This window comes from Dendrobates tinctorius, unplaced genomic scaffold (genome assembly GCF_039654945.1).
Source record: "Dendrobates tinctorius isolate UK_male_01 unplaced genomic scaffold, ASM3965494v1 ptg000030l, whole genome shotgun sequence".
NCBI lineage: Eukaryota > Metazoa > Chordata > Amphibia > Anura > Dendrobatidae > Dendrobates > Dendrobates tinctorius.
Genome location: NW_027361698.1, coordinates 28,329,071 through 28,356,974, shown reverse-complemented (window position 1 = coordinate 28,356,974; position 27,904 = coordinate 28,329,071). Strand labels below are relative to the sequence as shown.

General features: G+C 44.8%; 1 protein-coding gene across 4 annotated transcripts in view; it reads left to right on the top strand.

The window, feature by feature from the left end:
• Window positions 1-27,904, top strand: part of SGMS2 (sphingomyelin synthase 2) — a 121,262-nt gene that overhangs the window by 71,587 nt on the left and 21,771 nt on the right. The window lies entirely within an intron of this gene.

Sequence of the window (27,904 nt, the reverse complement as noted above, 5' to 3'; positions counted from 1 at the left end):
TTTATGTAGCATCCTGTACCATTAGATGAATATTCGCTTGCAAGCCAAGTCACTTATCGGTGCTGTAAAATTCAGGATGTTAAATGAGGTAATGATTTCTTTTTATAGGCACATTTTCTTGAGAAGCTGAAATGATGTCTTGATGATTAGATGATTTTTTTTCTTTATAAATAATTGCATCATCACTATATATTGGCAAAGAGGCTTGAGACAACACCAACAGAAAAGGTTCACATGTGCCAGGATGCCCAGGCAAAGGATACCAAATCCAGAGTAAATGCCAGATATTCACCACAGTGCATGCAAAAAATAAAGAGGTCTCAGTGCAAACCAATACATGTGTATGTAAGGAGGTGGAGGCATTCCCTTCCACGTTCCCCCATGAAGACACGTGTATTGTTGGAGTATTTTGATGTGCCGTGATTTTTGCAAGTGCGTTTAGTGAAAGGTTGTGTTCTGTCCAGCCACAGGTAGTTGATAAAGATAGGTAGCGTTAATGGTTGGGCCTATGTCAGAGTGGAAGGAGCCAAAGTTAAGGGACAGAGGGCGTTTCCGGTCAGGAAGGAAGATGGGGCCTAGCCAGCAGCTAGAGCAGACCTTTGGCCTGAGTACTTGGCAGAACCACATGGATTGGGTTTCCCGAAAATGAGCGGACACAGATAACTGATGGCGAGATCCAGAGGGGAGACAAGGAAAATCATTAAGAGTGATTCTCTGCAGACTAGGTCTGGGGCAGGAAGTCTAGCAAGACTGTATGGAGCTATCGAACAGTCAAGTGACGGAGTAGCGCTGAGAAGGAATGCGGGGATGAAGCGAGAGTGCCTCGTGAGGTAGTTCCAAGGCATTGGCAAGCAAAGAAGCTAAGTAACGGCCATTGTGGCACAAGTAGCTCCCCTAAGGGGAAAAGGATGCAGACCAGTCAGTTGAAGAATAGGACTGTCTCCTACTGGTTAGTGGTGCTGTTGGAGCCTAGGAAAGCTCCCGAGGTGTTGTGCTTGGTGAAGGTGAAGCCAGAGAGAGAAGTCAACGGACAGTGAGCTTAGGAAGGAACGAAATGCTTATAAAGATGTTCTATGTTTTAAGAGAAATGTCCACAAAGTGTTGTGCCCATGAACCTCTGTACATTCCTCTCCCCAAGCTCTTGGTCCGTAAAAGGCAGTTTGTTTTTGAGTGGCGGTCCTCATCATTAAACACCTGGTCCTAGCCAGCCAAAGTCACCAGCATCATGCAGTCTGCAAAGGGTGCAGTGCCCCTTTTAGGTACAGTGTCCAGCTACAGGAAAATGGGGGTCCTGGCGTTCCAGGACGTAGTACCGCCCCCACAGCTACTGCTCCGTGTCATGTTACATGTATTCCATGGAAATCCAATAAAATCTATCTGGATTCTTTGATTGCTGGCGAACCACTTATTTTATTGGTCACTATACGTGGAGCGCAGTATTTAAAGTCTAAGGCTGGTTTCACACTAGCTTTTTATCGCACAGCGCATCGTGTGCTATCGGTCGCACGCGCAATTGTCCCCTATCTTTAAAATAGCGATTGCACGCGTGCCTCAGCATTTTCGTGCGCTGCGCATTTTCCAGGTGTGCGACCAGATGCGCCGGACGCTACATGTTGCATTTTTTGTTCCGCCCAACATAGTTAAAAAATCGCGTGTGCGCTCGCAATGCGCCAAAAAGAAGCATTATAGTCTATGGGGTCGCTGACGTGCGCTGTGAAGTGCGCACGTCAGCGCTTTGTGAGCGCGCGCGATTTCAGAGTATACAATGTCTAGACATTTGTTTAATCCACCCCCTAAACAAGCAACATTGTTTTGGAGGAGGATACATAAAAGAAGGTGTCTGTAGTGCCACATCACTTACTCTACAGTCTGCAAGAGATAAAGCCCTGAGAGAATACACCCACCCAGCAAGAGACAAGACACAACTTTGGATTACAGCTTCAACAGCTAAAATGTGAGTATTCTAAAATCTATATATGTGTGCTTGTCCTTTAAAGTGTATTATGTACTAATGTTTTTTTTTTTTGTTTTTTTTTATTCCAGCATGTCTTCTGGATCAGAATATTCACCATCCCAAGAAGAACTGGCCCAAGCAGAGCTCAATTTTGCTGCCTTTGTGTAAGTATAGCTGCCTCCACAAATGGGTAATAATTTGTGTTCTTTTACAGACCTCAGCATCGGACCCGGCAAGTGAGGCAGATCAGCGGGAGCAGCCTAGCCAAGTCACGGCGAGGAGACGCAATGTAAGTATCCAGTCTTTGAATGTCTTTTTTTTTTTTTTTTTATTTTTTTTCTATTCCTTTTTTTCTGTCCTGTTTTTCATCTTCTATATCTTTCTTCTTTTCTGTTTCCTTTTTTTCTATTTGATTCTCATCAATTTCCAAGATTATAATTTTTTTTTCTACGTTCCACAAAGGGATGAAGACCTCTATCTTGACAACGAGCACCTGATCCGCCTTGTCCAGGACTGTGTCCCGTTGTGGGACAGCCGTGACCAGCAGTACAAGGACATTGTGGTTACCCGGCAGCTCTGTAATGAGGTGGCCACAGCGTTGATGGAGGGTTGGGACAGCACCTCTGCAGCTTCCAAAAAGGCGTTTAGTAAGTATTTGCCTGCTGTGTGATGCCGCATTGACTCTTGTTCCTGAGGATACTGTTGTGTTTTCTGATAGATATAGTCTATCAGGGAACATAACAGTGTCCTCAGGATCAACAGTGACTGCTTTGTGTTTTTTACTGCTGTATTGATCATGCTTTGAATCTTGTTCATGAGGATACTGTTGTGTTTCTTGATAGATACTGTATATTCTATCAGGAAACATATCAGTGCCCTCAGGATCAACAGTGACTGCATTGTGTATTGTAATGCAGTATTGATCATGCTTTAACTCTTGCTGCTGATGATAATGGTGTGTTTCTTGCAAGATATATTCTTGCAGTAAACACCAGTGTCCTCAGGATCAACAGTGATTGCATTTTGTATTGAATTCTTTTGTGATGCCGCATTGAATATTTGCCAAGTTCACGCACGTGTGTGTGCTGATAATGATGTTGCTATCAGTGCACTGTATAACATTTTTTTTGTTTTTTCAACAGTGAACAAAGTCCGCACATGTTGGCGCTCGATGAAGGACCGCTTCAACACTGATGCTCGTGCTGAGGGACAGGTTCACAGTGGTTCAGCGGCAAGGACCAGAACAAAGTACCGCTATCATCGCGAGTTGGCATTCCTAAGACCGGTCCTTGCCACCAGAGCGTAAGTATTTTTTTTTTTTTTAATAACCTGTGCCTTTCTATTCCACAGCTGACGCTTCTTGAAAATGCATGATAGTAATGTTTTACTTTTCTTTCCACAGCACCTGGAGCAGCACCCTGCAACCTGTCCCTGGAGCGGTCCTTCATCGATCGACCTCGAACCCGTCCCAGCCATCCAACAGCCAGGAAGCAACTTGCAGGTCAGCAACACGGACAGCTGGTGACCAGGAAGCTGGTCAATCAGGTGTTCCCCTGTCCCAGGTCTCTGCCCCTGGTTATGCGGGCACTACCCGCCAGCGGCAGAGGGCCTCGGACAGGCCTGTCTTGCCAGAGTTCATGCACTTGAGTGATGCCTTTCATGCCAGCCTCAAGTTGCTGTCAGACAGAGTGGAAAGCGTTTTTTCACTCATGGAACGCGGTTTTACTCACATGGAACTCCACTTCCACTCTGTCGACCAGCGCCTTGATCGGCTGGAGGCCGACCTCAACAGACCATCGCACCACTTTTTTAGTAAAATTGAACGGGGCATGGCGGAACACCTTAGTCCTGAGCAACAGCTGAATGTGTTACAGGCCTGCAACACTGCTTACTTACAGGCTATGCAGCAGAATCAGTACGTGCAGCAGTCAGTGGTGTCATTCCCACCTGTGCCACCACTGACTCGCTTCACCACAGTACCGACTTCTTCTGCATACCACTGCACGGCCACCTGCATTCCTAGCCAAGCCGGACACCAATACACCACACCAATGCCGAGTGCTAGTGGACACTCCACCCCCACCACCACCATGGCAAGCGCTGCTCCTGTCTGGAGCTTCACTACCACCACCGTTCCACCATCTTGGCGCACCGCCACCGCACAACCAGCTTTGGCCAGCGCCACCTATTCTCCTGGTCGGAGCACCGACACAACATCTCCATCTAGGAGCACCGCCACCACTCCTCATCATAGGAGCACCGCCACCACTTTGCCCCCTACGAGCACCGCCACCACTCCCCATCATAGGAGCACCGCCACCACTCCTCATCATAGGAGCACCGCCAACACTTCACCTCCTAGGAGCACTGCCACCACTTCTCCTCCTAGGAGCACTGCCACCACTTCTCCTCCTAGGAGCACCGCCACCACTTCTCCTAGGAGCACCGCCACCACTTCTCCTCCTAGGAGCACCGCCACCACTTCTCCTCCTATGAGCACCGCCACCACTTCTCCTAGGAGCACCGCCACCACTTCTCCTCGTAGGGACACCGCCACTTCTTCCACAAGAAGCACCGACAACCCTTCTCCTTCAAGGAGCACCGCCACCGCCGAGCAGCAGAGGGGTGATCCACATTCCCTCGTTTTCTCCTCACGGACACGGTCCTCTATTCAGTATGTGTTGATAAACTGAGGACTGGAGATGATGGGGGAAAATACACGTCATATGTAGAATACCCTGCCCTTGTATCATAACTATCACACCTGAGCAGGTGAATACACATGAGTTTTAACCTGCAGCGTCGCTTCAGTCTGCATATATTTCTATCAGACTGTAGCGATGCTGCAGTTTACCTCTTATGTGTATTCTCCTGCCCATGTGTGATAACCTTCTGAAGTCAGGATGCTTTACTTTTGGCGTCCTCACTTCAGCATGACACCTGGCCTGGGTATTGTAGAAGTTGTATAAACTTTATTATGTCTACAGTCTGCATTCAAACTGAAGCCACAGTGATGATACTACAAGTAATATTTATAGTCCCAGCGTTAGGTGTCATAAATAGTGAGGGATGCTGCTGCATTCCCAAATCACTATTTTTAACATCAGGTCAGGTGACACAAAAATTAGTTGTATTATCTCCACCGTCGCAGCAAATTGAACTCAAAGTGTAGAGATGATAAAGATCATACAACTTGTGTGTATCTATAGTCACCTGGTCAGGAGTACTAGTAAATTCATGATGCACAAAACACAGCATCATGATTTCACTGGTACACCTGGCCAGTTGATTATTGTATTGAAGTGTAAAAAGACAGAGTGCACTCGGTACAGGTATCAACACAGGTTTTTTATTAACATGCACACAAAAGAAAACTTTGTTACACCATTTGCTCTTGCCATTCCACCCGTCCCACATCTGAGTTGAAGTAGGCCGCAAATTGGTCCCTCATTTGGCCAACTTCAACGGATGACCTGAGAGGGTGCTGAGTAAATTCAAGCAATGAGTTAGAAGCTGCATCATTGAGTTCAAAGTTCGGGTGCTCTCTAACCATCACAACATTATGTAGAACCACACAGGCCTTTACCACCTCATCCACTGTTTCCAGTTTCAGATTAATGGCTGTGACGAGAATGTGCCATCTGGAGACAAGTATACCAAAGGCACACTCAACAGTTCTTCTGGCCCTGGTCAGCCTGTAATTAAAAATTCTTTTGGTGTGGTCCAAGTCCCGGCTGGAGTAGGGTTTGAGCAGGTCTTGGCACATCTGAAATGCCTCATCCCCAACCATTACAAAGGGCTGTGGCGGACCTTTGGTGTTGGGAAGAGGCCATGGCATGGGGAAATTGAACTGGTTGCCATACAACCTCCAGCCCATGTCAGAGTTCTTAAAAGCCTGGAAGTCATTCCCACGGCCAAATACACCAATGTCAACTGCAACAAACATACAGTCTGCATCCACAATGGCCATGAGTACTGTAGAAAAGTAGTTTTTATAGTTATAGTACTCAGAGCCTGTTCTTTTTGGTTTTATAATACGGATGTGTTTCCCATCAACGGCATCCAAACAGTTTGGGAAATTGCAGACTGTCCAGAATCTTTCAGCAACTTCAATCCACTTTTCCACGGTGGGCAGGGGCATAAATTCGGGACCGAGAACGTCCCACAAAGCCCGGCAGGTGTCTGCAACTATTCCAGACAAGGTTGATATTCCTATCCGGTACTGGAAGTGCAGTGAAGAGAGGCTCTCTCCAGTAGCCAGGAATCTGGGAAACCGAGAAACAACAAAAATTAATATTTGTGTATATGGATTTTTACAACACCAAAAAATAAAATTTAAAACAAGAAAAAAAAAAGGGCATACAAATAAATATGCAGCCTTTTCTTTACTACATGGCATAAAAATAATACTGCAGCCTTTGGTTAACTACGTGACAGAACAATAATTCTGCCAGCTTTGGAATCGTACATGTGAGAACAAAGAAAATTATGCAGGCATTGGTTTTGCAATACTACGTACCGTAATGTGACCAGGAGCCGTTCCTCAGGAGGAATCGCACGACGGAGCTGTGTGCCTGTCTCCGGATGGCATCTTGGACACGACCAAGCAAATCCCTGAAGCTTTATTGGGACATCCGTGTGTAATCAGTAAATTTATCCTGGTTTGCCTGGAGCTCGCTGTAGAGGGTGTGGTACGCTCCACGGCTCTCCCGGAATTCAATAACCGGATGTATACACACTCGCTGCCGCTGCCGTCTTCCCTGTCTCTCTCTCTCTCTCTCTCTCTCCCTTTGATGATGACAAGCAACTGCATAAGCCTGAGCAATCGCGATGTCCAGATCCAAGTTGAAGTGAAAACTCTTCCAGCGTAGATCCATGTTGTCAAGAGAAAATGAAAGCAAATGTGAAGAATTCAGCTGTAAACAGGGTCTATATAAAGAATTCCCATAATACAAGCCCACTGCTTTCCCATTGGTGGTGTCTGTTGCAAGAATTTTTCAAGGATTTTGCTCCTGTGATTGTGACACCATGCGCATAAAAATGCAAATGCATGAAAGCGCTTGAAACCGCATACAAACGCTGCGTTTTTTTGTCGTAATGTGCACGATGATGCAGCGAAAAATCGCAGCGTTTACAAGCGTTTGTAAGCGTTTTTTGCATGCATATCATGTGCGCTCGAAACGCTGCGCAAAAAGGCGCAAGTGTGAAACTAGCCTTACAGCTTTTATTTCCTACTTCTACATTTGAATGGTATACTGTAAACGCAAAGGGGGTTGTCCACTAGTTAGGTGAACGCCATGGGAGTACAGATGAGCGAATATGTTGGGAAACGATTGTCAAACATAAATTCGGTACGAATATGGCAAATTCAGATTCGACAATCGTTTTCTGAACATTTTCACTCATTTCTATTGTTTTCCTTTTTGAGGATTTTTTTTCCCTAAATGCATGTATTTTGTTTTATAATTTATTTTTGCAATTTGATTTCATTAAAAAAATTTGCATCATTTGCTTTTTTTATCATCTATGTTGCACTGCCTTTTGTTGACAGCAGAATGCATTCACTGAGAAATCATCAGTCATCACGCTATAATGGACAAACCGGAAGTATATTCTGTCTTTTTCTGAGCTACTATCATCAAAGTTGAATATTCAAGGAAACTAACAACATGTAAAAGCCAAACAATGCTACATTTTTAATGAAAGCCAATTGCAAAAATCATTTTTAGCTCGAAATACAGTTACAGAAAAAAAAAATTTGTCCCCAAAGGTAGAAAACCTCCTTTAATTGGCAAATCATAGAATCGTAGAGTTGGAAGGGCCATCTGGTCCAACCCCCTGCTCAAAGCAGGATTTGCTAAATCATCCCAGTCAGATGTCTGTCCAGCCTCTGTTTGAAGGCATCCATTGAAGGAGAACTTACCACTTCTCGTGGCAGCTTGTTCCACTCATTGATCACTCTAACTGTCAAAAAGTTTTTTCTAATATCTAATCTGTGTCTCCTCCCATTCCGTTTCATCCCATTGCTTCTAGTCTTTCCTTGTGCAAATGAGAATAAAGTTGATCCTTCTACAATGTGACAGCCCTTTAGATATTTGTAGACAGCTATTAAGTCTCCTCTCAGTCTTCTCTTTTGCAAACTAAACATTCCCAAATCCTGCAACCTTTCCTCATAGGACAGGGTTTGCAGACCGGTCACCAATCTGGTCGCTCTTTTCTGAACTTGCTCCAGTTTGTTGATGTCTTTTTTAAAATGTGGTGCCCAAAACTGGACACAATATTCCAGATGCGGTCTGACCAAAGAGGAGTAGAGGGAAATAATGACTTCACGTGATCTAGACTGTATGCTTCTGTTAATACATCCTAGAATTGCATTTGCCTTTTTTGCTGCTGCATCACACTGTTGACTCATATTCAGTCTGTGATCTATTATTATACCCAAGTCTTTTTCACATGTGTTGTTGCTTAGCCCTATTCCTCCCATTCTGTATATGCTTTTTTTCATTTTTATTGCTCAGATGTAGTACTTTGCATTTTTCCCTGTTAAAAAGCATTCTGTTAGTTGCTGCCCACTTCTCCAGTTTATTTTATATATTTTTGAATCCTCTCTCTCTCTTCTCTAGTATTAGCTATCCCTCCTAGCTTTGTGTCATCAACAAATTTAATCAGTTTACCCTCAATTCCTTCATCTAAATCGTTGATAAAGATGTTGAACAATACAGGGCCCAGGACAGAGCCCTGTGGTACCCCACTTGAGACATTCTTCCAACTGGATGTGCAGCCATTTACGACCACTCTTTGGGTCCGATCACTAAGCCAGTTATGAATCCACCAAACAGTTGCCTTGTCCATTCCATACTTAGTCATTTTTTCAATAAGGATTGTATGAGATACTTTGTCAAATGCTTTGCTGAAGTCAAGATATACTATATCTACAGCATTTCCTTGATCCACCCAATCAGTGATTCCGTCATAGAAGGAAATTAAGTTAGTCTGACATGACTTATTAGTTACAAACCCATGCTGACTCTGTTTAATCACTTCATTCTTATCCAGGTACTGACATACATGTTGTTTTAATAATTTGCTCAAAGATCTTTCCTGGTATAGAAGTCAGACTCACCAGCCTATAGTTGCCTGGGTCCACCTTCTTCCCCTTTTTGAAGATAGGAGCAACATTCGCTCTTCTCCAGTCTTCTGGGACTTCTCCTGTTCTCCAAGAATTTTCAAAGATTATGGAGAGGGGTTCAAAAATTTCTTCTGCTATCTCCTTCAGTACTCTGGGGTGTAATTCATCTGGACCTGGAGACTTGAATTCATTTAGGTTAGCTAAGTGTTTCCTCACTATATTTCTGTTTATAGATATCTTGGATTCTTCTATTCCCTTAATAGGACAGTGAAGAACAGTTGATGTTACATTTCCTTTCTGAGAGAAGACAGATGCAAAATAGGAATTTAAAAGTTCGGCCTTCTCAACATCCTCTCTTACCATTTCATCATTTTCATCCTGTAAAAATCCTATAGCATCTTTGACTTTTCTTTTACTTTTGACATATCCCCAAAATCCTTTATTACTGCTTTTGACATCTCTTGCAAGCATCAATTCATTGTCAGCTTTACTAATCTGATTTGTGCCCTGCAGGTTCTGCAGACAGCATTATATTCTTCTTTAGATATGCCTCCCTCTTTCCATTTTATAAACATTTTTTTCTTCCTTTTTAGCATGTGCTTAAGTTCTGTGTTCATCCATCCTGGCTTCCTTAAATGCTTCCTATTCTTCCCTCTTTTCGGAATTGTTAACAATTGTGCTTTGAGAATTTCATTTTTCAAGATTTCCCATCCTTCCTGGACATTTTTGTCTTTAATATAGTATATATTGTATATGTAGACCCAGATTGATTGACAGGTTTGTAATGTTGATGACTTTAATCCATTTGAAAGCCTAAAGTTTATGGTGCATAGACATTATAATGGAAATGTCTAGCCAGACTTCTTTGGCAGCATTGTTGGTGTTTTCTTCTTATTTGGGGACTGTTTCCTTCAGGCTTTTTTTTCAGTAAGTGAGGTGCATAGTCAGTGTGATTTTTGTACTTCTGTTGGAGTCAGTGAAGCCCCAATATATATGAGAAACCTATAGAGGAAACTTTCATATCCCTTGAACAAAACTGGGTCCGGAGGAATGTGATGACTGGGCCATAGAATGTAATGGTGACCACTGACCATGTGCCCTTCCGTGTATCATTTTCAGGAGTGTACTCCTACAGGAGGCGGACGTTCAGACGTAGTAGACTGCTTCTGGGTGTCCACCTCCTGTAGGCATATACTCCTGAAAAAATAGCACGACAGAGTTACCGTTCACTCTGCCATCATCATTACAGTCTGTTGCCCCATCGACCCTGTTTTGCAGGGGGACTTCGGACGTATGCCTCGACGGGGACGCAGAAAGCAATGTGAAAGCACTCTTAGCCAGAAACAAATTTAGTAGTCCATAGAAGTTTGGTACAGTTTGAAGCATTCTTATATATACAGGCCATGTTTGTTGGACCAGGTGTCGCAAATGCTGTGCTTTCGTATCCCCCTTTTTGTAACACACTCGGCACTTTTTTGTGACCTTCATTTCTTTGAGGTATGAGTGACCTCAACTGGAAAATGTTGCCCTGGTATGATAAGGGCACCTTCAGTTACAGAAGTACTGGGGCCTGCTCTTTCCTGACTTCCAGATATTAGGGTCATCACTACCTCCTGAAACTGAAGAAATGTACCAGTCTGGGCTACACATTGTGATAGCATGAAAAAATTATACAATGCCATCTGCACAATTTGCATGGTTAGATTCTTGTACCACACCTTAACTTTTTACATGGAACTGTAGGACTGGAGTATTTGATCAGAGAGATTTAACTCTCCAGGTTGTGGAACAGTCTGGTTTGTGGACATGTGTTGAGGAACCTCATGCAACGGTGGGAGTACTGCCATCACCATGTATGGTGGACAAGGATATCCCTCTTGTACTTGACCACCAGCATATTTTCGCTACAATGGGTTTTGCTTTTCGCCCTTTCTGAGCATCTGCCCAATTAGCATCCTTGAGAGGCCTCTCTGATTTTTGCGGACAGAACCGCAGGCTGCGGTAGCTCTGGTAGAAAGGGATTTGAAGATAGGGATGCTGGTATAAAAATGATCTACGTAGAGATGATAACCTTGATTCAGTGGTGGGTGCACCAAATCCCACACAATTATTCCACTCATTCACCTTCATAAACAATAAATATATTTATGTACCCTGAGGTACTCTCACACAGCTTGTAGGGTTTAATTCCATACCTGGCTTCTTACTAGGCAGGTATTGCCGGAATTTGAGCCTCATGGTGGAACTGTATTAGTGACTCATGCACGCAGATGTCCCTTTGGGTAATGTACACCTTCAGCAAACTTGTTGCTGAATTGATCAATGACCGGCCAAACCTTGAAAATTTGGTCAAAGTTGCAGTCATCTCAGGGAGGATATTGTGCATTATCTTTGCAATGCAAAAATTCTTGGATGTCTTCAATGCGTTTGAGTCATAGCCATGCTGAACACTGGAGTGTTGCTTTAAACATCAACACTCCAATATTTCCGAAGTTCTGGCTTCTTCATTAATGCCTTGTGAAGGACAAGGCCCTAAAACTTCATAATTTCTACTATGTCTACAGGGGTCCAGTTAGAAAATGATGAAGTGAGGTTTTGGGTCAAAAATTGTCTGGGTTACCATGAGGTTTACAAAATCCTCAGAGAAAAAGACTTTGAAAAAGTCGATTATTTTATTTTTATTTTGTGAAGCCGGTATGTCAAATTTGATTCCTGATTGTGCCACAAAATCAGTGATCTGTGGCTCATGTTATCCAGGGGGTTACGTTCATATGGGGTCATGAACTGTGGGCGCTGGTTCATTTTCTATCTTGAAACATCTCTGTGGCGGTTTTGTATCACTTGAATAAAGGAAGGTGGTGGCATCCTCTCCCTCATGATCCATGTCGGTGGCAAGGAAGGTGTATGCTTCGTTGGTTGAAAACCGTGATGGGGACAAGTGATACATTTTTTCGTGTTTGTACCAAATTTTAATCTAGAAAGAAAAATAAAAATAAATATATAAACATTTGGTAAAATAAAAACTTGGTTGCGGGCCCTCAGTAATTTTTTTTTGATGTCCATTTAGTTTCTAACACTAACCCTCACTATGTTCAGTATAAAATACTGTAGCAGACGCTGATTACTATAGTATACTTTTATTGTCCCTAATTTAGTCATGTCAACTAATCTAATCTATTTTTATTTGATTATTTTTTTTTCCCACAAAATGCGTGTGATCAGAGCTCGACGGTCAAAAGTGAATATGGGTGTCGACCAGTGATGTGTGTCAGTGATCAGCTTTCTGTCTCTGCAAGATGCGTGAAAAAAACTGTCAAAAAATGAGCCATCATGTACTGGGCTTAGGGAGAAGGGGAAAGGAGTGATTGGGGTGGAATAGGGAATAACAGTGGACAGGAACAGAGAAGGAACATCTTCTTTCTCACAGTTGCAGCAACAGCAGTGATGGCACAGTCTAAAATAGTATGTGGCAGATCAGGCAGCAAAATTGCAGAATGACCGCCCTGCAATGTCTCCAAGCTGAGATGGGGAAGTGCAGGGCGGTCACTGCAGGGTCAAATTGAGTCTCTGCTCGCTGATTGGTCATCATCCGATCACTCCAATCAGTGCTGGGAATGGTGACTCTGCCATTGCTAAGCTCCAGCCTATAATTTGTTCTGTTATATACCTGATCATAACTGGACCTCAGTGTTTCAGGCTATTTCGTTGCCTGAAACATTGAAAATACTGTGATTGGCTGTTCAAAATTGATCGTAGTTGGGGTAGGGAGTTGCAACCCTCAGTGACAAAGAGTCCCGTTGCTTTGCTTTAAGAATCATTAGGCACCTTAATGTGATCACCGTGGGCTTGTTCATGGTGACGCATTTTCCCCAGGACATAGCCATACTTTCAAGGTTGGTAAATCCTTCCCTTCCATGATGTATAGATAAATGAAGGGGTTAAGTTATTGGTCGCACAGGAATATTTCTTGAAATAACATAGTAGACACATTTTTTATTTATTTTACCGCTGGAGTGGTGTCACTAGTATTCATACTCACCATCCCAGCCACCATCTTCATCTGTTATCAACGAAGCGCAGTTGTCTCTCGAAGGTTGTGAATTGCCGGATTTCTCCAGTATTTTCTGGACGATCCAGAAGTCATTACACAATGTAAATCTACGAGAGCTAGAACGAGACTCCTATAGACTTGCGTTGACAGATTTTGGCCGTTACCTCTGACTTCCAGTCAGTCAGAAGTTGCGTTGACAAGATTGCTGCGGGAGACCCCAGCATCCCCGGGAACAGCAAAAGACGGCGGCTGGTGATTAAAATATTAGGGTCAGAAAACCTAAATTAGTGGTACCACTCCAGTGCTGAAATAAAGCATCACTCTAGTGTTTGTTTTTTTTGTTTTTTTTAAGTGAAACATCTAGGTTACTTACTGGCACCCAGTTTTTCCAGAACCCATGACAGCACACCTGAGAGAGGGATCTGCTCAGCTAGGACAGGAAACCTACTGAAACAAAAGAGCAGTACCTCTTTCCTGCTTCAGTTACAGAGCATGAGAGGACCTCCGGGTTAATTTACACACACAACCAACACCACATTATAAAACACCCAAACTATAGTGCACTCCCATAAGGTGAGAAAGGAGGGGCTAGGGGGAATGTACGGGTGCTGTCATGGCTTGTGGAAAAAACAGCTACCATTAAATAACCCTGGTATTTTTCCTTCACCCATGACAGCACTCCTGAGAGATTTCTGGAGAATTGAAACACCATAGAGAGGGACCACCGCTTGCAGCACTCTTCTACCAAAGTTTAAGTTAAAAGAGAAGGACAGATTCAGTCTGTAGTGCTTATAGAAGAAGGTTGCCACAGCTCTGGTGGACTGAGCCTTGATGCCTTTAGGAACCGGCGCACCACTCGTAGTGTAAGATAAACTAATGGCCTCCCTGATCCATCTGGCAGTGGTACTCTTGAATACCCCATACCCCTTTCTGCTACCCTGAAAGGTTACAAACAGGGAATGGATCTTTCTCCACTGACTGGTCACGGACATATATGCCAACAGAGACCTCCTCACATCTAAGGCTGGAGTCACACATAGCGACTCACCAGCGATCCTGACAACTATATCAATGTGTCAGGATCGCTGGTGAATCGCTATGTGATCGCTGGTGAGCTGTCAAACAGACAGCTTCACCAGCGATCCTTACAGCGACGCCCGGCGTCACTGTGCACGTTAGTAACCAGCGCGCTGATGAAGGAAGCTGGTAACTAACGTACACATCGGGTATCCAAGGGACGTGCGTCCAAAGATACATGATGTGTACGTTAGTTACCAGCTCCCTGCATCAGCGCGCTGGTAACTAACGTACACATCGGGTATCTAAGGGACGCACGTCCCTTGGATACACGATGTATATTAGTTACCAGCAGATCGCTGGTCTCCCGCCTGTCACGCAGCGATGCTTGGTGGCCAGCGGGAGACCAGCGACCAAAAAAAGTCCTGGCCTTTCCTGCAGCGATCAGTGATACCGGCAGGGGGGCCGGTCGCTGATCACTGTCACACACAGCGATCTCGCTGGTGAGATCGCTGTTGTGTCACAAAAATTGTGACTCTGTAGCGATCTCGCTAGCGAGATTGCTATGTGTGATGGGGCCTTAATCTATAGAATCTTTATTCTCCTGGATTCCTAGGGCTAGTACAAAAGAAGGGCAAAATAATCTTTTCACTCCTGTGGAACTTAAGAGCCACTTTGGGAAAGATAGGCCTGGTCAGGTCTTAGTACAAGCCTATCCTCATATACATGCGTATAGGGGGGACATAAGGACAGGGCCTGTATATCGCTTACCATGCGGGCCGATTTCAGAGCCACAAGTAAAATGGTCTTAAGCGTGAGAAACATGGCAGATAAATCCTGTAAAAGCTCGAATGGGTCTTTAGTTAGCACCTCTAGTACTAGATTTAGATCCCAAAGTGGAATTTTCGTGACTATAACCGGTCTGGACTTACCACAGGATTTTCTAAATCATGACAATCATCTATTTGCTGCCAGATAAAAGTTATATAGGGCACCCAAGGCCGAGACCTGTGCCTTGAGGATGTTAGTTGCTAACCCCAGCTACAGCCCTGATTACAGGATCTCTAGAATGGATCCCACTGAAGCCCTATCCCCTAGAGGCTGCCCTGAAAATTCCAGAAATTTCTTCCATGCCCTGCCGTAAATCTTTGATGTTATTGATTTCCTACTTTTTAATAGGGTGGAGACTAACCCTGGAGAGAAACGTTTCCAGGACGTCCCCCTGACAGCACCATGGAGGACGTCCTCCTCCTTCTTACAGGAACAGGAAAAGCACACGAGAGGTTAAAAGGTCCAGTCCCACCCCATTTCCCTCAGTGTTTTTCCTGTCCCTGCATGGAGGGACACGCGAGAGGAAGCGCTGCAGAGCTTACCGGAGGGCCCAGGGGGATCGGGTGGCCAGTCCAAACCTTCCCCCTGTCAAGACGCCCAGGGCCGAAACTTCCAGGTGGGGAGTCCCTCTGCCCCAAAGGCCAGGAGCAGGACGACGCTCCTGGAGTGAGCCGCTCCAGCTGGTGGCCGCCATGGCAGGCGAATGCCGGTCCCCCGCAGGCAGTTGGCCGAGCGGTCGCCGGCATCACGAAGAGCGCTGTCAGAGGCGCAGGCGGGGCTAGCGGCGAAAGTGGCCGGAACGATTCCCCGCCTATCGCGAGATGACGCGCATCACTTCCGGTGATGTCGCGCGCCGGGCTTGAATCTCAGCGCGCGCTCCAGGAGCTCAGCATCTCTCTGGAAGCACAGACCGCAGCAAGGATGGATGCAGAGGCTCCGGCGAATGGCGGGGTAAGTGCGCCTGGAGCAGACCACCTTACCCACAGCCACCCCTGCAGCCCAGGGCCTGACTACCCTATCTTAAATTAATAGGATAAGGAATCCCCAGCAGTCCCCCCCCGACAGTGACTAAGCACCCTGCCAAGGCCGCATCCAAGTCGGTCAGATGCCCTGTATGCAGGGTAAAGCTGCCAGACGCCTAGAACAAAACCCTCTGTGGACCCTGCACATCAAGGGTCATAAGAGACGAGCAGCCATCCCTCCTCTCCGAGATCAGATCCTTGATATGGGAGGAAGTCCAGGCCTCCAGAGTCAGCCTCGCACAGCAGCAGTCCCCCAGTCCAAGGCCAAGCCGCAAGCATCCGAGGTAGGAGGCAGAGCCAGTGTCCGAAGCAAGCTCTATCGAGGGGTCAGACTTGCGGGTCTCGGATCCAGAGGAGGAAGGAGAGATCCCGGCGGACAGACAAGATCGAGGCAGGAAATACCTGTTCAGGCTAGAGGACACGGACGAGTTGGTCCAGGCGGTGAGGAACACCATGCAGATTGAGGAAGTTCCTAAGCCGCAGTCCAGACAGGACCTGATGTTCAGAGGACTGGTAGCTCGGACACAGTGTTCCCTGTAATTGAACACATCAAAACAATGGTCCTTGAGGAGTGGAAGGAAGCGGAACGCCGACTCATACTATCCCGTGACTTTAAAAGTCGACTGCCTTTTGATCACGAGGAAACACGATCATGGGAGGAAGTTCCAAAGATCGATGTTCCTGTAGCCAAGGTCACCAAGATGACCGCCATCCCGTTCGAGGACTCATCAAGTCTCCGGGACCCGATGGACAGGAAGGCAGATGTTTTATTAAAAAGCACATGGGAAACTTCAGCAGCCCTCATCAGGGCTAACATAGCAGCCACCTTGGTGGCCAGGTCTATGTTTCTGTGGATGGGGCAGTTGGAGGAACACCTAACCAACAAGACCACTAGATCTGAGATCCTAGCATCCCTTCCCCTCATGAAATCGGCCACGGCATTCCTGTCGGATACGTCAACCGAATCAGTAAGGTTTGCAGCCAGAAACAGCTCCCTTTCTAATGCAGCTAGAAGAGCGGTCTGGCTTAAATCCTGGTTAGGGGATAACGCCTCTAAGGCGAAGCTATGCTCCATCCCCTTCTCGGGCCTAAGGGTATTCGGACCAGCCCTAGATAACATTCTAGAGCTGGTGTCCGACAAAAATAAAGGTTTCCCAGAAGAAAAACCTAAGCGGCCCCAGTCCTTTCGGAGAGGCCCCTCCTATAGGAGACAGGCCAACTTTAGGAGCCAGGTCCAACAGAGGCTCCTATAGGAGTTTCCAAAGCCAAGGTGGGAGAAGCAAGGGCTCCCTTTTTGTATCAACTTCCAGATCTAGGAGGCAATGACGCCGTAAGTATTGGGGGAAGACTTCGCCACTTCGCAGTAAATTGGGTCCGAGTCACCCACAACCAGTGGGTCCTCAACCGTTGCGGAGGGTTACAGTATAGAACTTTACTCCCCTCCCCCTGACAGATACATTGCCCCCACCATAGTCCCGGTGGACTCCGTCATGTGGGTGGACATACAAGACATGATCAGTTCAGAGGTTATAGTACCGGTTCCTCTGACAGAAAGGGGAAAGGGACACTACTCCTCCCTGTTCTCCATTGCAAAACCATCCGGCGAGGCCCGAACTATTATAAATTTAAAGCCTCTAAATGCCTAGGTCAGGTACAAGAGGTTCCGGATGGAATCAATTCGGTCCGCAATACAGCTAATAGACAGGGACGCTGTGATGTGCACCCTCCACCTGAAGAGTGCGTACTACCAGGTCCCTATCCATCCGTCATCCCAAAGTCTGCTTAAATTCGCAGTCAAATTTCCAACCCGGACCTGCCAATTCCAGTTCCAATGCCTTCCATTCGGGCTGGCGTCGGCCCCCCCGAATCTTCACAAAGCTGGTAGCGGAGGTAGTGGCCTTCCTGAGAAGCCAGGGTACCATGATCATACCATACTTAGATGATTTCCTCCTGGTGGCAGGATCCGAAGAAGCGCTCTTTCGAGACAGGAACTGGGCAATTACAGTAATGGAGTTCCTCAGCTGGGTGATCAACTGGCAGAAGTCAGACCTCATACCAGAGTGCAGAAAGGTCATCCTCGGAGTTCTTAGACTCACAAGACAGGATATCCTTGCTACCAAAAGGAAGGCAGAAGACTATTCAAAACAGAGCCGGGGACCTCTTGAAGCATTGCTCCTCCATAAGAGGCGCGATGGAGGTTCTGGGCTTAATGACTGCTTGCATGCCGTGCGTCAGATGGGCCCAGTTCCATTCGAGACCATTACAAAAGGAGATCCTCACAATCTCACAATATGGGACAGGAGTCAGGCTTCACTCGACTGACCCATAAGGTTGCCAGGACTAGTGAAAAAGTCACTATGTTGGTGGACATAGCCCCGGAATCTCCAGGTGGGCGTATTATGGACAACCTCTCCATACGTGGTACTCACCACAGACGCCAGTATGAGGGGATGGGGAGCCCATGTAAAAGGAAAAATCTTCCAGGGAAAATGGCCACAAGACATCGGAAGCAGACCCTCCAACTTCAGGGAACTCTATGTGGTCTGGGAAACCCTGCGACGGAACCGGCCGGTCCTGAAGAACCGACATGTCCGTGTGTTATCCGACAACATAACGGCAGTGTCGTTCCTGAAGCACCAGGGAGGCCCCAGGCACCGACAGCACCAGGCCCTAGCATGAAGGCTATTCACCTGGGCAGAGGGAACAGTCCTCTCAGTAACGGCAGTCCACCTAGAGGGTTCCCAGAACGTAGTAGCGGACTACCTAAGCGGACAGCAGGTCTGCCCGACAGAGTGGGAACTGAACAAAGAGATCTTTCATCAACTGTGTCAGCGTTGGGGGACCCCCAGTATAGACCTGTTCGCAAGCCAAAAAAACTCAAAGGTCTCCAGATTCTACTCCCTGAACCCGGCGGACCACCCGGAAGGCGTAGACGCCCTGAGCCAGGCCTGGGAAGAACCTCTCTCTTACGCGTTCCCACCACTGGTGCTCATACCAGCGGTACTCAGGAAAATCCGCGAGGACCACGCAAAGGTGATAATGGTGGTTCCATACTGGCCAAAGAGAAGCTGGTTTCCCCTACTGGGGGCCATGGCAGTGGAAAACCCAGTCGAGCTACCTCTGAAGAAAGACGTCATCCATCAGGGCCCGATCCACCATCCGAATCCAGCAAGACTCCACCTCTCGGCTTGGATCCTGAAAGGGACATCCTGACGGCAAAAGCCTTATCAGATCAGGTCATATCTACCCTACAGGCCAGCAGGAAACCAGTTACGTCCGCAATATACCGGAAGATAATACACCAACAAAGCTAGTCCTCTAAATCTGAAGCTGTAGCTTCAAGGACACTACAGGAGTGTTAATCAAGCAACCAAGATGTGAACACTTAAGGGGGTTTTACACATAGAGATATCGCTAGCAATATCGCTAAAACGTCACTGATTTTGTGACGTTATAGCGATATCGCTATGTGTGATACTTACCCCCGACCGGCTCCCCCGCTGTCCATCACTGATCGCGCGGCTCCATTTCTCGTCGTCTGCTTCCTGCTGGGCTTCTTGCTGTGTGAGACTAGCAACACTGGACGCGGGCGGGAGGACGTCTGGATCGCTGTGTGTGAAAGGTAAGTATCGTCCGCTGCGTCGCTGCTGCATCGCTGTGAGATCTTCCTGTGTGGAAGCTCACTAGCGAGCATTTAGCGATGCACCAGCGATCCTGACCGGGTCGTATCGCTGGTGCATCGCTAAATGTAAAAGGGCCTTTAATCTAAAGAGTAAATTAACTACATAGAAATAAGGTCACCATAAAAGGATGTTAATCAATAGTTCAAAATTTATTAGAAATACTTACAGCATATTTAATAATAGATCATTACAATAATTGTGAAGGCTGATGCATAATATGAGACAACATAACTGTTATGTTGTCTCATATTATGTATCAGCCCTCACAATTATTGTAATGATCTATTATTAACCCCTTCACCACCAAGGGTGGTTTGCACGTTAACTCCCGGGCCAATTTTTACAATTCTGACCACTGTCCCTTCATGAGGTAATAACTCTGAAACGCTTCCATGGATCTCGGTGATTCTGACATTGTTTCTCAAGACATATTGTACTTCATGTTAGTGGTAAAATTTCATTCAAATAACTTGTGTTTATTTGTGAAAAAAACGGAAATTTGGCAAAAATTTTGACAATTTCGCAATTTTCCAGCTTTGAATTTTTATGCCCTTAAATCACAGAGATACGGCACACAAAAAACTTAAGTGACATTTCCCACATGTTTACTTTACATCAGCACAATTTTGGAACCAAAATTTTTTTTGTTAGGAAGTTATAAGGGTTAAAAGTTGACCAGCGATTTCTCATTTTTGCAACACCATTTTATTTTTACGGACCACATTACATTTGAAGCCACTTTGAGGGGTCTATATGATAGAAAATACCCAAAAGTGACACCATTCTAAAAACTGCACCCCTTAAGGTGCTCAAAACCACATTCAAGACGTTTATTAACCCTTCAGGTGCTTCACAGGAATTTTTTGAATATTTAAAAAAAATGAACATTTAACTTTTTTTCACAAAAAAAATACTTCAGGTTCAATTTTTTTTATTTTACCAAGGGTAACAGGAGAAATTGGACTGCAAAAGTTATTGTGCAATTTGTCCTGAGTATGCTGATACCTGATATGTGGGGGGGAACCACTGTTTCGGTGCATGGCAGAGCTCAGAAGGGAAGGAGCGCCGTTTGACTTTTTCAATGCAAAATTGGCTGGAATTCAGATCGGACGCCATGTCACGTTTGGAGAGCCCCTGATGTACCTAAACAGTGGAAACCCCCCACAAGTGACCCCATTTTGGAAGCTAGACCCCCCAAGGAACTTGTCTAGATATGTGGTGAGAACTTTGAACCCACAAGGGCTTCACAGAAGTTTATAACGTACAGCAGTACAATTAAAAAATCATATTTTTTCCACAAAAATGAACTTTTCACCGGCAATTTTTATTTTCCCAAAGGTAACAGGACCCTAAAAGTTATTGTAGAAAAAGCAAAAATAGAAAGCGCACATAGGGTGTATCGTCTATTTAAAACCGCAGTAGTACACCCAATTTGTTAGACTCACCTGCTAAAGTTGTGCGAGTCACAACAAACTGGGAATCACTCAAGAATATCCGGTCGTCGCTGGTATCCCGCTAATGGTAAGGAAATCCAAAGGAGTAAAAAGAGCCGGGCTTTCAAAACCGCGCTGACCAGAAACACACCTTCCGTTCCGTGATAGATATCGTAAAAAAACTTCTTTAATAAGCCTATGCGTTTCGTGGCTTAAACCAGCCACTTCATCAGGGCATCAAGAATAATCACAAATTTCAGATATAAATACAAACACAAATCATTACCATACACCTTCCTTTGACATCACTTCCTGTGAAAACGCCCATAAATCATTTAAAAACGTGTGTGTATATGTATGTGTGTGTGTGTGTGTGTGTATATATATATATATATATATATATATATATATATATATATATATATACACACACACACATATATATATATATATATATATATATATATATGTGTGTGTATATATATATATATATATACAATATATGTGTGTGTATATATATATATATATATAAAACGCTACTTAAAACATGTTGTTATGCTCTAAAATCAAATAAGCATTCACATCAATTTGTCATCTATTTGATTCAATGTAAATGTGGGTAACAATACGTAGGTAGGACATCTCAACCTTTACACAAGAGGATTAATTCCCATAGATTTAATATTCGTAGGGAGTATATGAAGCATGGTTTGTCTCGTCATTGCACAGTTAACCATCAAGGTTCTGTATCTCTTACGGTACTTCCCATAGATCATGTATCTGAACACACCCTAAATAGAATAAATAATTTTGAAAAGAAAGGAAACATATTGGATTTATAAATTAAACACACTGCAACCGATGGGTTTAAATGATATTAGTGATCTTTTTTAGATCTATATTGATATATTTTGGGGAATTAAAGAATTTGCGATGTTTTATATAAAAGTGTTTTGATATAGTAATTTATTAGTGGGGATTTTATGGGATATTGATTCTGTAACATTTCTGTATTTGGTGTGGTATAGTGGTTTAATGCATGTGAATTATACTTTTGAGCCTGTCTAAATTGGCTGGTTCGAATTCAGAAGCTTCTGCATTTTATATATTTAAATTTTTGATATAATTTTTGGTATATTATATCGTGATGATTTTGATGTGAATGCTTATTTGATTTTAGAGCATAACAACATGTTTTAAGTAGTGTTATATATATATACATGTTTTTAAATGATTTATGGGCGTTTTCACAGGAAATGATGTCAAAGGAAGGTGTGTGGGAATAATTTGTGTTTGTATTTATATCTGAAATTTGTGATTATTCTTGATGCCCTGATGAAGTGGCTGGTTTAAGCCACGAAACGCGTAGGCTTATTAAAGAAGTTTTTTACGATATCTACCACAGAAGGTGTGTTTCTGGTCAGCGCGGTTTTGAAAGCCCGACTCTTTTTACTCCTTTGGATTTCCCTAAAAGTTATTGTGCAATTTGTCCTGAGTACGCTGATACCCCATATGTGGGTGTAAACGACTATTTGGGCGCATGGCAGAGCTCGGAAGGGAAGCAGCGCCATTTGACTTTTTTGGCTGGAATTGAGATTGGACACCATGTCGCGTTTGGAAAGCCCCTGATGTACCAAAACAGTGGAATCCCCCTACAAATGACACCATTTTGGAAACTAGACCCCCCCCCAAGGAACTTATCTACATGTGTGGTGAGAACTTTGAACCCCCAAGGGCTTCACAGAAGTTTATAACGTACAGCCGTACAATTAAAAAATCATATTTTTTCCACAAAAATGATCTTTTCACCCTCAATTCTTTTTTTTTCCAAGGGTAACAGGACCCTAAAAGTTATTGTGCAATTTGTCCTGAGTACGCTGATACCCCATATGTGGGTGTAAATGACTATTTGGCCACATGGCAGAGCTCGGAAGGGAAGCAGCGCCTGTTGTGAGTTCATTTTTCCCTTCACCATTGAGGTCTGATGAACTCCCTCCTCTGGTGAAGGAAGGTAGTGAGGCTGATTATCAAACACCTGGGCAGCAAGATGATGACTGGGTGGCTGGAATTGAGGACTGGATATAAGGCTGCCAACGCCCTTCTTCCTGGCTGGTGATTTTCCTGCTGGATTCTTGGAGACCAGTCTGATTCCTGCGTCTCAAAGCTAAGTTTTTCTGCTCTGCTTTGTACTCTTCAGTTTTGTTTTTGTTTTGCCTTGTTTTTTGGGAGTTCTGCCATCCCCGGCCGGGGGTGAGCTGAATTCCATTTTTGTCTCTGATCTGTTGATCTTTTGCTCTGTCTTCAGAATATACCTGAGTGCTGATATAGTCTTTTGAAGCCTAGCGACTTCAGGGCCTGTTTTTCCTATCAGTCGGTTGGCTCATTTTGATAGGGTTTTTGCGGATGGCAGACAGCAGCTTTCCTATCCTGTCCTATGTAGTTAGCTTGGGCCCCATCATTTGCTCAACCTATCTTTCTATCTGTGTTAGTGTTTTCATCTTGCTTCACCGTCATTATATGTTGGGGGCTGCCTATTGCTTTGGGGTCTGCTCTGGGGCAGTTTAGTTTTTCCCCTTTCTGTCTTTAGGCTATGTAGTTCTCCGGCTGTGATCGAGGGGTCTAGGGCACCGTAGGAACCCCCCACGGCTACTGCTAGTTGTTGTGGATAGGTTCAGGGGTCTGCAATCCGATAGCTGCCAACCTCTCTGGTTTTTCTGGACTTGCCTGGTATTTTGTTTGTTCCTCCGATGACTCATCATAACAAGCGCCATTTGACGTTTTTTGCCTGGAATTGAGATCGGACACCATGTCGCGTTTGGAAAGCCCCTGATGTACCAAAACAGCGGAAACCCCCAACAAATGACACCATTTTGGAAACTAGACCCCCTAAGGAACTTATCTAGATGTGTGGTGAGCACTTTGAACCACCCAGTACTTCACAGAAGTTTATAATGCCCCCGTGTAAAAATAAAAAAATCGCATTTTTTCCACAAACATGATCATTTAGTCCCCAATTTTTTTATTTTCCCAAGGGTACCAGGAGAAATTGGATCCCAAAAGTTGTTGTCCAATTTGTCCTGAGTACGCTGATACCTCATATGTGGGAGAAAAGTACTGTGTGGGCACACGTCAGGGCTCAGAAGGGAAGTAGTGACGTTTTGAAATGCAGACGAATGGTCTGTGAGTGTCATGTTGCCTTTGGAGAGCCCGTGATGTACCTAAACAGTGGAAACCCCCCACAAATGACACCATTTTGGAAACTAGACCCCCCTAAGGAACTTATCTAGATGTGTGGTGAGCACTTTGAACCCCCAAGTGCTTCACAGAAGTTTATAACGCCCGGGCGTGAAAATAAAAAAAATCATTTTTTTCCACAAAAATGATATTTTTGCTCCCAATTTTTTATTTTCCCAAGGGTAACAGGAGAAATTGGACCCCAAAAGTTGTTTTGCAATTTGTCCTGAGTAGGCTGATATCCCATATGTGGGGGTAAAACACTGTTTGGGTGCATGGCAGAGCTTGGAAGGGAAGGAGCACCATTTGACTTTTTCAACGCAAAATTGGCTGGAATTGAGATCAGGTGCCATGTTGCGTTTGGAGAGCACCTTATGTGCCCAAACAGTGGAAACCCCCCCAATTCTAACTCCAACCCTAACCCCAACACACCCCTAACCCTAATATCAGCCCTAACCCTAGCCCTAATGGGAAAATGGAAATAAATACATTTTTTTAATGTTATTATTTTTCCCTAACTAAAGGGGTGATAACGGGGGGTTTGATTTACTATTTATGGCGGTTTTTATATTTGGCAGCTGTCACACGCTAAAAGACGCTTTTTATTGTAAAAATAGCTTTTGCATCACCACATATTGAGAGCTATAATTTTTCCATATTTTGACCCAGTGAGTCATGTGAGGTCTTATTTTTTGCGGGACGAGTTGACGTTTTTATTGGTATCACTTTTGGGCACGTGACATCTTTTGATCGCTTTTTATTCCGATTTTTGGGACGCAGAATGAACAAAAACCAGCGTTTAGTCAATTTCTTTTGGGGGGTGCGTTTACACCGTTCCACGTGCGGTTAAATTTATTAAGCGGTTTTATTCTTCGGGTGAGTACGGTTACAGCAATACCTCATTTATGTATTTTTTTTTTTATGTTTTAGCGCTTTTATGCAATGAAAACAATTTTATATAAAAAATAATTTTTTTTGCATCGCTTTTTTCTGCGAGCTATAACTTTTTTATTTTTTAGCTCATGACGCTGTGTGGCGGCTCATTTTTTGCGGGACAAGATGACGTTTTCAGAGGTACTATGGATATTTATATGCGTCTTTTTGATCGCGCGTTATTGCACTTTTTGTTCGGCGGTATGATAATAAATCATTATTTTTTGCTTCGTTTTTTATTTTTTAAGGGGTTCGTTTAAGAGGTTAACTAATGGGACAGTTTTATAGGGTGGGTCGTTACGGATGCGGCGATACCAAATATGTGTACTTTTATTGTTTTTTTTTGTTTTGGTTTTTTTATTTCCAAAATATGAATTTATTAGGGAATTTTTTTTTTTTCATTTATTTAGCGATTTTTAAAATTATTTTTACACTTTTTAACTTTATTGCATTGTCCCAGGTGGGACATCACTGTCGTGTGACAGATCGCTGATCTGTCACATCACAGATCACTGTGACAGATCAGCAATCTGTCACAGACAGTGCTGCAGGCTTCCTCCTTGCCTGCGCTTTGCAGGCATGAGGAAGCCAGCTCCCTTTCCGGCCCCCGAAGGTCCCCGTCGCCATATTGGATCCGGGGACCTGCAGGGAAGGAGCCCCCGCAGCAGCGCTGCACATTGCGCTGCTGTGGGGGGCTCAGGGAAACACGGAGGGATCCCCCTCCCTGCCGATGCTTCCCTTTAACCCCCGGTACACTGCATTCGTGTTTGATTGCGGCGTGCCAGGGGTTAACGTGTCGGGGGCGGTCTGTGACCGCCCCTGACACATTGTGCCGGGTGTCAGCTGTGATAGTCAGCTGACACCCGGCCGCGATCAGCGGCGCTCACCACGTGGGCGCCGCTGATCACTGACGTAATATTCCGTCCATGGGAATTAGGTCCCAGGTCACATGGACGGAATATTACGTCCATTGTAGGAAAGGGGTTAAATATATACTGTAAGTATTTTTCTAATAAATTTTGTACTATTGATTAACATCCTTTTATGGTGAACCTTATTTCTATGTAGTTAATTTACTCTTTAGATTAAGTGTTCACATCTTGGTTGCTCAATATACCGGAAGATATGGAAGAGATTTTGTCTGGACGGTGGCAGGTCCGATCTCGTGGCGGGTACCCCTGACCTCCCTAGTATCTTAAACTTTCTACTGTCAGGGTTAAATAAAGGTCTTAAGCTCAGCACTTTAAAGGTCCAGATTTCGGCCTTAAGCTCCTTCTTTGATTACCCGTTAGCTTCTCACCCCTGGGTAGTAAGATTTATAAAGGCCACGCAACGTCTTCGCCACACGATTAGGCAGCTCACCCCGCCTTGGGACCTTGGCCTGGTACTCAGGTTCCTATGTAGGGATCCCTACGTCCCCAGGGAAGAGATGACCATTTCAACTCTCACCCGCAGAACGGCCTTCCTTGTAGCCATTACCACGGCCAAGAGAATAGGGGAAATCCAGGCCCTGTCCACCAGAGACCCGTATCTCCAGATCAGAGAAGATCGTATAATCTTGAGATTAGATCCGGCATTTATTCCAAAGGTAGCCTCTTGCCAAAATATAAACCAGGAGATAGTGTTACCATCCTTCTGTGACAACTCCCGTAATGAAAAGGAACAGTGTCTTCACTCACTTGATGTGAGACGCGCGGTTATAGTCTATTTAGAGGCCAGCAGCTGGCGCATTGATCCAAATCTGTTCGTCCTTTTTGGGGGTAAAAGCAAGGGGAAGAAGCCTCTAAAGCAACAATCGCAAGATGGATTACTTCAGTAATCTCAGACGCCTACCAAGCTGAAGGCGCCAACCCGCCAGATTCTTTAAAGGCCCACTCCACAAGGGCAGTATCGGCCTTGTGGGCCGAACGGGCGGGCGCCTCGGTTGACCAAATCTGTAGAGCAGCACCTTGGGCCAGATACATTCTGCAAGCACTACAAGCTTGATGTGGTAGCTGGTCAGCAGACCGCATTTGGGAGAAAGGTTCTCCAGGCGGTAATCCCACCCTTAGGAGGTGCTTTGGTACTCTCCATGGTGCTGTCAGCGGGACGTCCTGGAAAATAGGTATTAGACCTACCGGTAATGATGTTTCCCTATGATACTCTCCCTCCGACTGTGGAGAAACCTCTTACTCCATAGCGACCTTATTAGTTCTTTTCTTCCCTTTCTTTAGCAGGGTCTTTAGAAAACCTTCCACCTCCGCCTTGATCACAGACGTAAGGCTTGCGGCAAAGTCAGGGGTCTCATCCATCATGGTTTGTTGGATGCAGTCTGAGCAAAGACTCTTCTACCAGTGCACTGCCAGCCGGGTTTTACATAGGGCACACTCTCTATTTTTCTTCTTTGTTATAGCCTTCCTAGGCCCCTAGTGATTTAAGCAAGAAAAATGGCCCTATTAAAAAAGGTGTCATTCATGTAGATCACTCATCGCCCGGTATCACATCAAGGGTACCAGATTCAGAGGTACATATGCCGTCCCTCTAGGATACCGAGGAGTCCTGCGACCTTCCACTCCTGACTGGGATGGCTGCCACTCCTGCAACATGAGCGGCTGCTCCTTAGTATGCTCCTTAGTAT